The sequence below is a fragment of the Bison bison genome, unplaced genomic scaffold (assembly GCF_000754665.1).
Source record: "Bison bison bison isolate TAMUID 2011002044 unplaced genomic scaffold, Bison_UMD1.0 scf7180017864341, whole genome shotgun sequence".
In the NCBI taxonomy this organism is placed as follows: Eukaryota; Metazoa; Chordata; class Mammalia; order Artiodactyla; family Bovidae; genus Bison; species Bison bison.
In genome coordinates, this window is record NW_011494913.1 from 1,903,973 (window position 1) to 1,914,913 (window position 10,941).

General features: G+C 42.3%; 1 pseudogene; it reads left to right on the forward strand.

The window, feature by feature from the left end:
- Positions 1 to 9,888, forward strand: part of LOC104999046 — a 22,753-nt pseudogene extending 12,865 nt beyond the window's left edge.
- The last annotated feature ends 1,053 nt before the right edge of the window (positions 9,889 to 10,941 follow it).

Consider the following 10,941-nt stretch of genomic DNA (forward strand, 5'->3'; position numbering starts at 1 on the left):
GGTATTTAGACAGTTTAGAACATCTCATGCCTCTCACAGTTGGGAGGCTCTGAGCAATCACATGTGGCCAGAAAAACCTATTCAGGCAGGCTAGAGGACTTCCAAAGGAGTTTGTAGGTTGAAACACTATCACACCCAGGAACTTTATTAACTGGAGCTGTAAGCTAACTCTTTTTTCAGAGAGACGTAGTGGGGGACAGCCCCCCCCGTAAAGTCAGAGGTGTAGGTGAAAGCACAAAGCAGAAAGTAGGCAGACTCTGGTTTTGGGGGTAGATGCTCGAGAATTTCCAGGGAGATTCCTGAGGCTCGATCCTGCCTTTGCGTTTGCGGAGCCTCCTTCCTCATGACCTTTGCCATGGGCGGAGCTCCTGCTTCCGGCAGTGCATGACGTCATTATTACTGTTGTTTCATACAGTCATTTAGATCTACCCATCTTTCAGTCTGGCTGTATGTATACCCTTCCTAATTCTTTTTGTCTTTTCTTGGAAGTCCATGCTTCCATTTAGAATTATTTCTCTTCTGCTTAAATAACTAGTGTTTTGTGTAATGCGGGTATCTTTCGTGAAAAAATGTCTGTATTTTGTCTTTATTTTGAAGGACATAAAGAATTCTTTTGCTGGTGTAACACTCTTAGTTGTCGGTTAGCACTTTGAATATATCCTACCACTGTTTCAGACATTGTCCTCCTTGTCTCCAGTGGGAAGCAGCAGTCTTATTTCCGCTTGATCGTCAGGATCATGAAACGCAGTCTGTGTAGTTAGGCCCCCTTGTTGCTTACTGGTTTAATGGCATGTGAAGCTCAAAATTGCCATGTGGCAATCTCAGCTCCTAGTGTCTCTGGAAGAATAATCTCTCCCTTTGTGCTTCCCTGGTGGCTCAGACGGTAAAGCGTCTGCCTGAAATGCGGAAGATCCGGGCTCGATTCCTGGATCGGGAAGATCCCCTGGAGAAGGAAATGGCAATGCACTCCAGTGCTCTTGCCTGGAAAATCCCATGGACAGAGGAGCCTGATAGGCTACAGTCCATGGGGTCGCAAAGAGTCAGACACGACTGAGCGACTTCACTTTCACTTTGTAATTATGAGCTTGCAGCCAGCAGAGCTCCATTTTGTGCCGTATATGGGCTCTGAGTCATGCTGTGATCTTATCCTGGAAGTGGGTCTTCAGGCAAGAAGGAGTGGTAGCGGTGGTAGGGGTGTGGATCTTAAGACTGAGTCTCCTTTTGCAATTAATCCTCTTGATGCCAGGCAAACGATGACTCAGAAGGATCTGGGAATTTGAGGTTTTGGGTTTCATCCATGTCTCCCCAAATGACCCCATTCTCAGGGTCCAACCCAATCATCCTATCTTTATCATGAGAAATCTGGTGAGAGTGTGATTCTTTTTCTCAAGCTGTTTATCCTTTCACTGGGAACACTGCAGGAGACTCCTGCTTCAGTTCAGTTCAGTCGCTCAGTAGTGTCTGACTCTTTGCGACCCCATGAATCGCAGCACGCCAGGCCTCCCTGTCCATCATCAACTCCTGGAGTTCACTCAGACTCCGAGTGATGCCATTGAGTCAGTGATGCCATCCAGCCATCTCATCCTCTGTCGTCCCCTTCTCCTCCTGCCCCCAATCCCTCCCAGCATCAGAGTCTTTTCCAATGAGTCAACTCTTCACATGAGGTGGCCAAAGTACTGGTTTCAGCTTTAGCATCATTCCCTCCAAAGAAATCCCAGGGCTGATCTCCTTCAGAATGGACTGGTTGGATCTCCTTGCAGTTCAAGGGACTGTCAAGAAGTCTTCTCCTGCTTACCTCACAGTAATTACAAAACCGTAGGTTGCATGAAGCAGAAAGTTATTTCCAAGTCTGAAGAGAGCAGAGTCATAAACAATGTAAACAAATAGTAGGATTAAAGAATGTGTGCCACATTTGTGCTGGCAATGGGCGGAAATCCTTTTCAAAAAAAATACTTCCATACCTTTTTAGTAGGAAGAATCATGGCCCGTAAAGATACCCACACCTAATCCCTCAAACCTATTCAAATGTAAAACAGTTTGTTTTATGTGATAGAAGGACTTTGCAGATGTCTTTAATGGACCTCGAGATGAAAAGCTATGCCTGGACCATCTAGAAGGGCTCAATCCAGTGCATCATTAAAAGGGAAGAATCTGTCCTGGCTGCAGGGAACCAGAAAGATGACAGAGTCAGAAGGACTTAAATAGCTACTGTTGGTTTTAAGATGGGTGAAGGGGCCATAAGCCAAGAAATATGGGTTTCCTCTAGAAGGTGAAGGAAGAAAAGAAACAAATTCTCCCCTAGAACCTTTAGATAGTAACATAATCTAGCCAGCAACTTGATTTTAGCCCAGTGAGGTCCGTTTCTCACTTCTGACCTTTATAACTGGAAGATAAGTTTGTGTTGTTTAAGCTACCAAGTTTGTGGTAATTTGTTATGGCAGCAATAGAAAACTAATACAGTGAGAAAAAGACAAATAACTCAACAGGAAAATAGGCAGAGAATATGAAGAGATAATTCACAGAAATAGCCAATTAACATTTGGAGAGATGCTTAATCTTACTAATGAAGCAAGTAAATGCAAACAGAAATAAGATACCATTCTTCACTCATCAAATTGGCAAATGTTAAAGCAATTGATAATACACCCTAATAGTGAGAAATAAGTACTTTTAAACATTGCTGGTGGGAGCTGAATTTCTGTAACTTTGGGGAAAGTAATATGGTGATATCTAATAATATAAATAACATACAAATTTTCCTTTTAAAAAGATCTTCCCTCTTTATCTATGGCCTTCCCTGGTGGCTCAGATGGTAAAGAACCAGCGTGTAATGCAGGAGACCTGGGTTCAATCCCTGGGTTAGGAAGATCCCCTGAAGAAGGGAATGGCAACCCACTCCAGTATTCTTGCCTGGAGAATTCCATGGACAGAGGAGCCTGGAGGGCTACAGTCCTTGGGGTCGCAATGAGTCAGACATGACTGAGCAACTAATCACGCACTCTTTACCTGGAACTCATAGTCCCTCCTGGTTTTCTTATATATATTTATGCATTTTTCAGATTATTTTTGACTGTGTTGGATCTGTGTTGTTTCCCAAGAGCTTTCTCTAGTTGCAGAGAGCGAGGGCTACTCTCCAGCTGCGGTGCATGGGCCTCACTGCAGCAGCTTTTCCTGTTGCAGAGCATGGGCTCTAGAGGCTGGGTGTAGTAGTTGTGGCCCACGGGCTTAGCTGCCCCCACGCATGTGAAATCTTCCAGGACCAGCGATCGAACCGGCGTCCCTTGCATTGCAAGGTGCATTCTTAACCACTGGACCCCCAGGAAAGCCCAACACACAAATCTCTTGACTTAGTAAATGAATCCAATTTCGGCCATCTTTCTTTTACAGAAATAATAGGCCAATTTTTTTTCTGTAATGTAAAAGAAAATTTGGTGTCAGAAAGCTAGAACTAATCTGAAGTTTCATCTTGGGTAGTGGTTAAATAAATTTTGATAAATTCATGATATGAACTATTATGCATAAAGTAATATTAACTAGATCTCTATGCAGGGGTCTATAAGGTGGTCTCTTGTGTACTATTGAATAAATAGATTGCAAGATAATGTCCATAATATGAATCCATTGAGATGCAAAATAATACAACAAAGCATAAAGTAACATTTGCCTGCATATGTTTTTATATATTTCCATTTGTGTAGAGAAATATGTGTAAAGATATACACAGAGCAATTAACACTGGAGGTGGGGGAGTAAATTAACATTTTTTCATACATCTCTATTGTTCATCTTTTTACAGTGACCTCATGTAAGTTTTCACTAAACATTTAAACATTTCTAATACAACACTTAAGAAAGGGAGGAAAACTCGCATTGTTGAACTTACACGTCCGCCCGTCAGCTCAGCTGACACATGATCCTTTCAGCTGGTGCTGGTGGCTGTGCCCCCTGGCCACCAGTCCAGTTTTGGCCACAGCATACCTTTTTGTCTACACAGCAGTGTACCTTTATGTAGCTCCTTCAGTGTTTTGTCCCTCTTTTATAAAAATGAGGGGAAGATGGGAAAAAATGAAAGTGCAGATAAGAAGTGTAGGTTTCATAAATTTAAAACAATAGACTCCAAGATGGAAATCGTTAGATGTGCTAAAAGTAATAAATCTCTTGCCTGAATCAGATACTCACTGGACTTGAAACAGTTGATGGTGAGTTTGGTTGTGAAAGAAAAGAATAAAATTAAGGAAAAGAGGCAAAGGTCTTATATCTTTTGAGGCAAGTAATTTGGGGTTACATGATATATTTTTTTCTCTCCAAGATGGAACCACCTCTAAACACACTTAAAACTGATAGGTAATTGCAGGTTATTCTCATAATTACACTTTTTTTCAGGTATACATTGGATGTGTACAATAATAATTTATGCTTTTACTGCTTTTTCCTGGCATTTCTTTGTACACATGTCCTGATCCTCACCTCTGGTCAGGTAAGACCCTCATCTGGTCTTCAGGATGGGTAAGATAAATAGGAATAAAAAGAGCAGGAAATAGTCAAATTTCAACTATTTGTTTCCCCAAAAGGGCTTTTAAGTTTCAAAGGGGCAAACCCAAGTGAGACAAGGGACAGAATTTATATCACAAGAAAAGACTTGGAGAGAAGTCACAGGGAGAATAAAAAAAGGAAGGAGCAGGCTACCCCTCTTATGCCAGCTGGGAGCAGAGAGAAGGTGGCTCAGGCTGGAGAGGAGAAGGGTAACAGTGAGTCTGTCTCTACGTGACCCCGGCAGGGACCGTGACAGCCTTTGGTCTTTCCTTGATCCGGAGTGAATATGGACAGTATTTCTTTTTTAAACAAAACAGCTTTGTTTATTTATCTAGAGGCAACACTAAGGTGCTCAATGATATTATTTATTCTTCAGTATTATTTGGATTTTTTGTCACTTCACACCACCAGAAGCACTAGTGATCTGGGGACCCCTTTGCTTGCCTGTTGCCCACCTTCTCACATGTGCTGATGGGTGGTGGGCTATGTCCCCTCTACCCCTGCCTGTAACTGAGTGAGTCAGTGGTGGACACAAGACCCAGATTTGTTCATCATGGAATTTGCAATAGTAACTCAGAGACTCTGCTTCCGTAGTGCTTACTGGTGTTGGCCTCGTGAAGAGCTGAGATGGCCATGTGCTGAGGAAGAGAAAGCTGGGGAGAAAGAAAGCTGAGGTTGGGCTTCTAGGGGATGAAGGGCTGAGAGAGAAAGGGGACCCGTCCGTGGAGCCTGGATGGATAGGGGAATCTCGTTCCAGACTTTTCCATCTCTGACTCCCTCCTGAGCCTTGACTGTATCCATCAACTTTTTTTTGCCATAAAACCACAGGCTATTAGGATATTTATACTTCCTCTTACCTCCTGCCTCCTCTCCACTATTTAAAAGAATTTTTTTTTTTAGCTGCATCTCTTTGCTAGTGGGATCTTAGTTCCCCAATCAGGGGTCAAACCTGTGCCTCCTGCATTAAGGGTCTTAACTGCTGGGCTGCCAAGGAAGCCCCTCCTCCTGTTTGGTATTTTTATTAGTTCAGTTTTTGTTTTGTTTTGTTTTAACCTTTTTACCTGGAAATAATTTTAGATTTCCCAAAGAACTGGAAGGGTGGTACAGTGTTCTTGTATGCTCTTCATCAGCTACTGCTAATGTCACAGTTCACATCACCAGGATATACTTTAGTCAAAAGTAAGACATGAACTTGGTAACCCACTCATCCAGGTTTTTCTGAGACTGACCTGGTTTTAGCACTGAAAGCCTCCTGCACCAGGAAGCCCCCAGTTCCAGACAAACCAGGGCTATCCTGATTTTTAAAACTGGAAGTCCCATGCCTAAGAGACCCCTTCAGTCCTGGCAAACCAGGATGGTTGGTCACTCTGTTACCTAATGTCCAGACTTCCTTTGGATCTCCCCAGTTTTTCCACGTTTGTCCTTTTCCTCTTCTGGGATCCAGTACAAGAGATCACTTTGCACTTAGTTGTCCTGTCTCCTTAGTCTCCTCTGATTTGTGACTATTTTCAGTCTTTCCTTGATTTACATGGCCTTGACACTTTAAAAAATTGATCAATCTATTTTAATGGGAGATAATTACTTTATAATATTGTGATAGTTTTTGCTATACTTCGACATGAATCAGCCACAGGTATACACGTGTCCCCCCATACTGAACCACCCCACCCCCGCCACCTCCCTTCCCACCCTACCCCTCTAGGTTGTCATAGAGCACTGGCTTTGGGTGCCTTGCTTCATGCATTGAATTCACACTGGTCATCTATTTTACGTATGGTAATACACAGGTTTCAAAGCTATTCACTCATATCGTCCCGCCCTCTCCTCCCACAGAGCCCCAAAGTCTGTTCTTTACGTCTGTGTCTCTTGCTGCCCTGTGTGTAGAATTGTTGCTATTGTCTTTCTAAATTCCATATATATGCATTAATATACAGTATTTGGGTTTCTCTTTCTGACTTACTTCACTCTGTGTAATAGGCTCCACTTTCATCCACCTCATTAGAACTGACTCAAATGCATTCCTTTTACAGCTGAGTAATATTCCATTGCATATATTGTACCACGGCTTCCTTACCCATTCATCTGCCGGTGGACATCCAGGTTACCCCCATGTCCTGGCCATTGTAAAGAGTGCTGCAGTGAACACTGGGGTATGTGTCTCTTTCAGTTCTGGTTCCCTCAGGGTGTATGCTCAGCAGTGGGGATTGCTGGATCACATGGCAGTTCTATTCCCAGTTTTTAAAGGAATTTCCACACTGTTCTCCATAGTGGCTGTGCCAATTTACATTCCCACCAACAGTGGAGGGAGTTCCCTTTTCTCCACACCCTCCCCAGCATTTATCGTTTGCAGACCCTTTGATGAGGACCACTCGGACCAGTGTGAGATGATACCTCATTGTGGTTTTGATCTGTATTTCTCCAATAATGAACTATGCTGAGCATCTTCTCATGTGTTTATTAGCCATCGGTATGTCTTCTTTGGAGAAATTTGTCTTCTTAGGAGACACTTTTAAGCAGTACTGGTCAAGTATTTTAATGGTAGCTTTAAAAAATTATTTATTTTTTATTTTTGGCTGTGTTGTGTCTTAGTTGCAGCATGTGGGCCCCCCACTGGGGTGCACAGGCTTCTTTCTGGTTGTGGCTCGCAGGCTTCAGTAGTGGTGGTGCATGGGCTTTAGCTGCACAGAGGCATATGGGATCTTAGTTCCCTGACCAGCATTCGAATCCACTTCCCCTGCATTGAAAGGCAGATCATTAACCATTGGACCACCAGGGAAGTCCCTGGTCAGTATTTTATAGAATGTTCCTGAACCTGGGTTTGCCTGATATTTTCTCATGAATGGTCTGGGGTTATGAATAATAGAGGATGAAGGAGGCAGTGCCCTTTCTGTCATATCACGTCAGGGGCACATGACAGCAATTCAACTTATTACTGGTTCCTTAACCTTGGCTGCTGGGTTAAAGTGATATCTGTCAGTTTTCTCTACTGTAAAGTTATTATTATTATTATTTTTGCCCTTTCATAGCCTGTTCTTTGAAATTGACTCAGTATATCCAGCTCACACCCAGGAGAGAGGAGTACCAAAGAATTTCTGGACATATGCTAAAATCACCATAGCAATGATTGGAGGAGATGCTTTGAGGCTGGGCAAATATCTTTGTTTCTCCTAAAAAACTGGCCCACTAATTCTCAGCATGCATCAGTGGGTCTTGCTTGTGAGTAGCTGTTACTGTGGTGTTCCAGTGCTGATTTTCTATCCTTTTATTAATTTAATTGTCAAAGTTTATAATATTGGTACTCTGTCCAGGGTGCCTCTTCTCCTCTTTAATTCTGTGAGCTTTACCTCAAGTTTTGCACTGATTCTCCACTTTGCCAGGGTTAGCTCAGCTGGATTCTTTTCCTTATAAGCCAAGTGAAGCCTCTGAGAGTGAGTACTTAAGATGTAGAAGGTGCTCAGTAAGTAATTTTTCACTATTGCCTTTCTCCCCAAGGCTAGCAGGGACCTATGCAAAAGAATAGCATCTCACTTGGAGCCCTAGTGGCTGAGGATTCTGGAAGAAGAGAGACTGAGGGCTGAGATGTCACTTCCCAGAATTTCTCTTCCACCTTAGTAGAGGACTCACCCAAACATGGGAGCACTTCCCTTCTTTCTTTCCCCTTCCCTATACTAAGTTCTCCTCCGTGGACCTTTCACATGGCTGCCAGAGTTCCAAGCTGTCTTCCTCAAACACAATACTGATCATGGTTCTCTCTTGAAAGCTATTCATTGCAAACAGAGTTATGTTCTAACTTGTCACAAGATCCTCCATATACTGTCCTTTACTTCCCCCTTCATCCTCATCTTTCACTATCCTTCTCTTTAGATCTAAAACTGGAACCACACTGTACATCTTCCCTTTTCCTAAAACACTGCTGTTATTCCATGGCTCTGTGACTCTGCATAGCATGACCTCTCCAGCTGGACTGTCTTTCTGTGATATCTTCCTTGACTTTGCCAAGATCTAGTTTCCGATGTTCCTACAGCAGTTTTCACCTATAAACCTCTGTCATGGATCATGTTATGTTTTGCAGTTTATCTGTGTCCATTTCTGTCTTTTCTACTAGACTGAGAACTCTTTAAAAGCAGATCATCCTGTTTACTTATGTATTTTCGTCACGGAGCCTGGCAACTAATAATATGAGCTAACATTTTTCAAGTACCTGCTTTATACCTGACAAGACAAATTATATCATTGATTCCATTTAAGAACTCTCTAAGGGAGGTATTTTTTAAACAATTCAGTAGGGGCAAGAATAGTCTTTTCAATAAATATTTCTGGGAAAACTAGATAGCCACATGCAAAAGAATGAAGTTGAACCCCCTACCTCACACCATATACATTTAAATTAGATCACAGACCTAAATGTAAAAGAAATTGCACAACTCTTAGATTAAAACATAGGGCTAAATCTACATGAACGTGGGTCAGGCAGTGGTTTATTAGATATAGGGCTCAAGCAACAAAAGAAAAACAGATAAATTGGACTTCATCAAAATTAAAAACTGTTAGGCTTCAAAGCACATTATCCAGAAAGTGAAAAGGCAGTCCACAGAATAGGAGAGAGCACATGCAAATCGTATATCTGATAAGGGTCTTGTATTCAGAATATATAAGTAATTATGGCATGTGTGTGTGCTAAGTTGCTTTAGTCGTGTCTGACTCTGCGACCCCATGGACTGTAGCCAGCCAGGCTCCTCTGTCCATGGGATTCTCCAGGCAAGAGTACTGGAGTGGGTTGCCATGCTCTCCTCCAGGGGATCTTCCCCATCCAGGGATTGAACCCGCATCTCTTATACCTCCTGCATCGGCAGGCATGTTCTTTACCACTAGTGCCGTGTGGGAAGCTCTTGTACAACTTAATAATTCAAAGATAGTGGTGCCAGCAGTTTGGACAGGTGTCTTGATCTTTGTACTGCCAGGAGGCTCTGTAGTCACCGATGAGACCAGAGTGTGATAAACAGCACAAGAAAGCCCATTTGGGCAAAGCTGTGAAGGCCAACCCTTGTGAAGTCACTTCTCATGTAAAAGGAGCTGCACTAAAAAATGTGGAGTTTGGAGCCAAACAACCAAATTCTGTCATCAGGTGGTGTGTCAGGGTTCAGCTAATCAAGAATGGCAAAAACATCACAGCCTTTGTACCCAGTGATGGTTGTTTAAATTTTAATGAGGAAAATGTGAAGTTTTGGTTGCTAGGTTTGGTAAAAAGGTCATGCTGTTAGTGGCATTCCTGGAGTCTGCTTTAAGATTGTCAAAGTAGCCAGTGTCTCTCTTTCAGCTTTGTACAAAGGCAGGAAGGAAAATCCAAGACCATAAGTTTTTTTTCCAAGATTATAAGTTTTGATGGTGAAAGTGTGATAGTAATAAATTTTCATGTGCCAAAAAAATAATAATAATTAAAAGACTACCCAATTAAAAATGGGCAAAATATTTTAATAGATATTTCTCCAAAGAAAATATGCAGATGACCAATAAACATATTAATTATGGGAATACACATCAAAAACAAAATGAAATGCTACTTCACACTTATTGGAATGGCTGTAATCAAGAGGAACAGTAATAACAAGTATTCATGAGGATATGGAGAAATTTGGAACCCTCATATACTCCTGGTGAGGATGTAAAATGGTAAGTCATTTTGGAAAACACTGAAAATTTCTCAAGAAGTTAAACATGAAGATACCATGCTGCTGCTAAGTCACTTCAGTCATGTCTGACTCTTTGTGACCCCATAGACGGCAACCCACCAGGCTCCCCCGTCCCTGGGATTCTCCAGGCAAGAACACTGGAGTGGGTTGCCATTTCTTTCTCCAATGCATGAAAGTGAAAAGTGAAAGGGAAGGCACTCAGTCATGTCTGACTCTTTGCGACCCCATGGACTGCAGCCTACCAGGCTCCTCCATCCATGGGATTTTCCAGGCAAGAGTACTGGAGTGGGGTGCCATTGCCTTCTCTGGAAGATACCATATGACCCCACAAGTTCCTATATATAATTGTTCTATGTACAGTTGTCCCTCCGTATTCATGAGGGATCAGTTCCAGAACCCTGCTGATACCAAACTTCTTGGACATTCAAGTTGTTTTTATAAAACTGTATTTGCATATTACCTATGCACATCTTCCTGTACACTCTTCATCATCTCTAGATTACTTGTAATACCGAATATGATGTCAGTGTCGTTTAAATAGTTGCTGAGAGTGAAAGTTGCTTCGTCGTGTGTTGGTGCACTGCAAATTCAAGTTCTGCCCTTAGAAGCTTTCTGGAACTAAACAGTTTGTTTTCTGGATCCGTGGGTTCACAGACACAGAACCCATGGATATGGAGAGCCAACTGAATATACTCAAAAGCAATGAAAACGTGTCTGC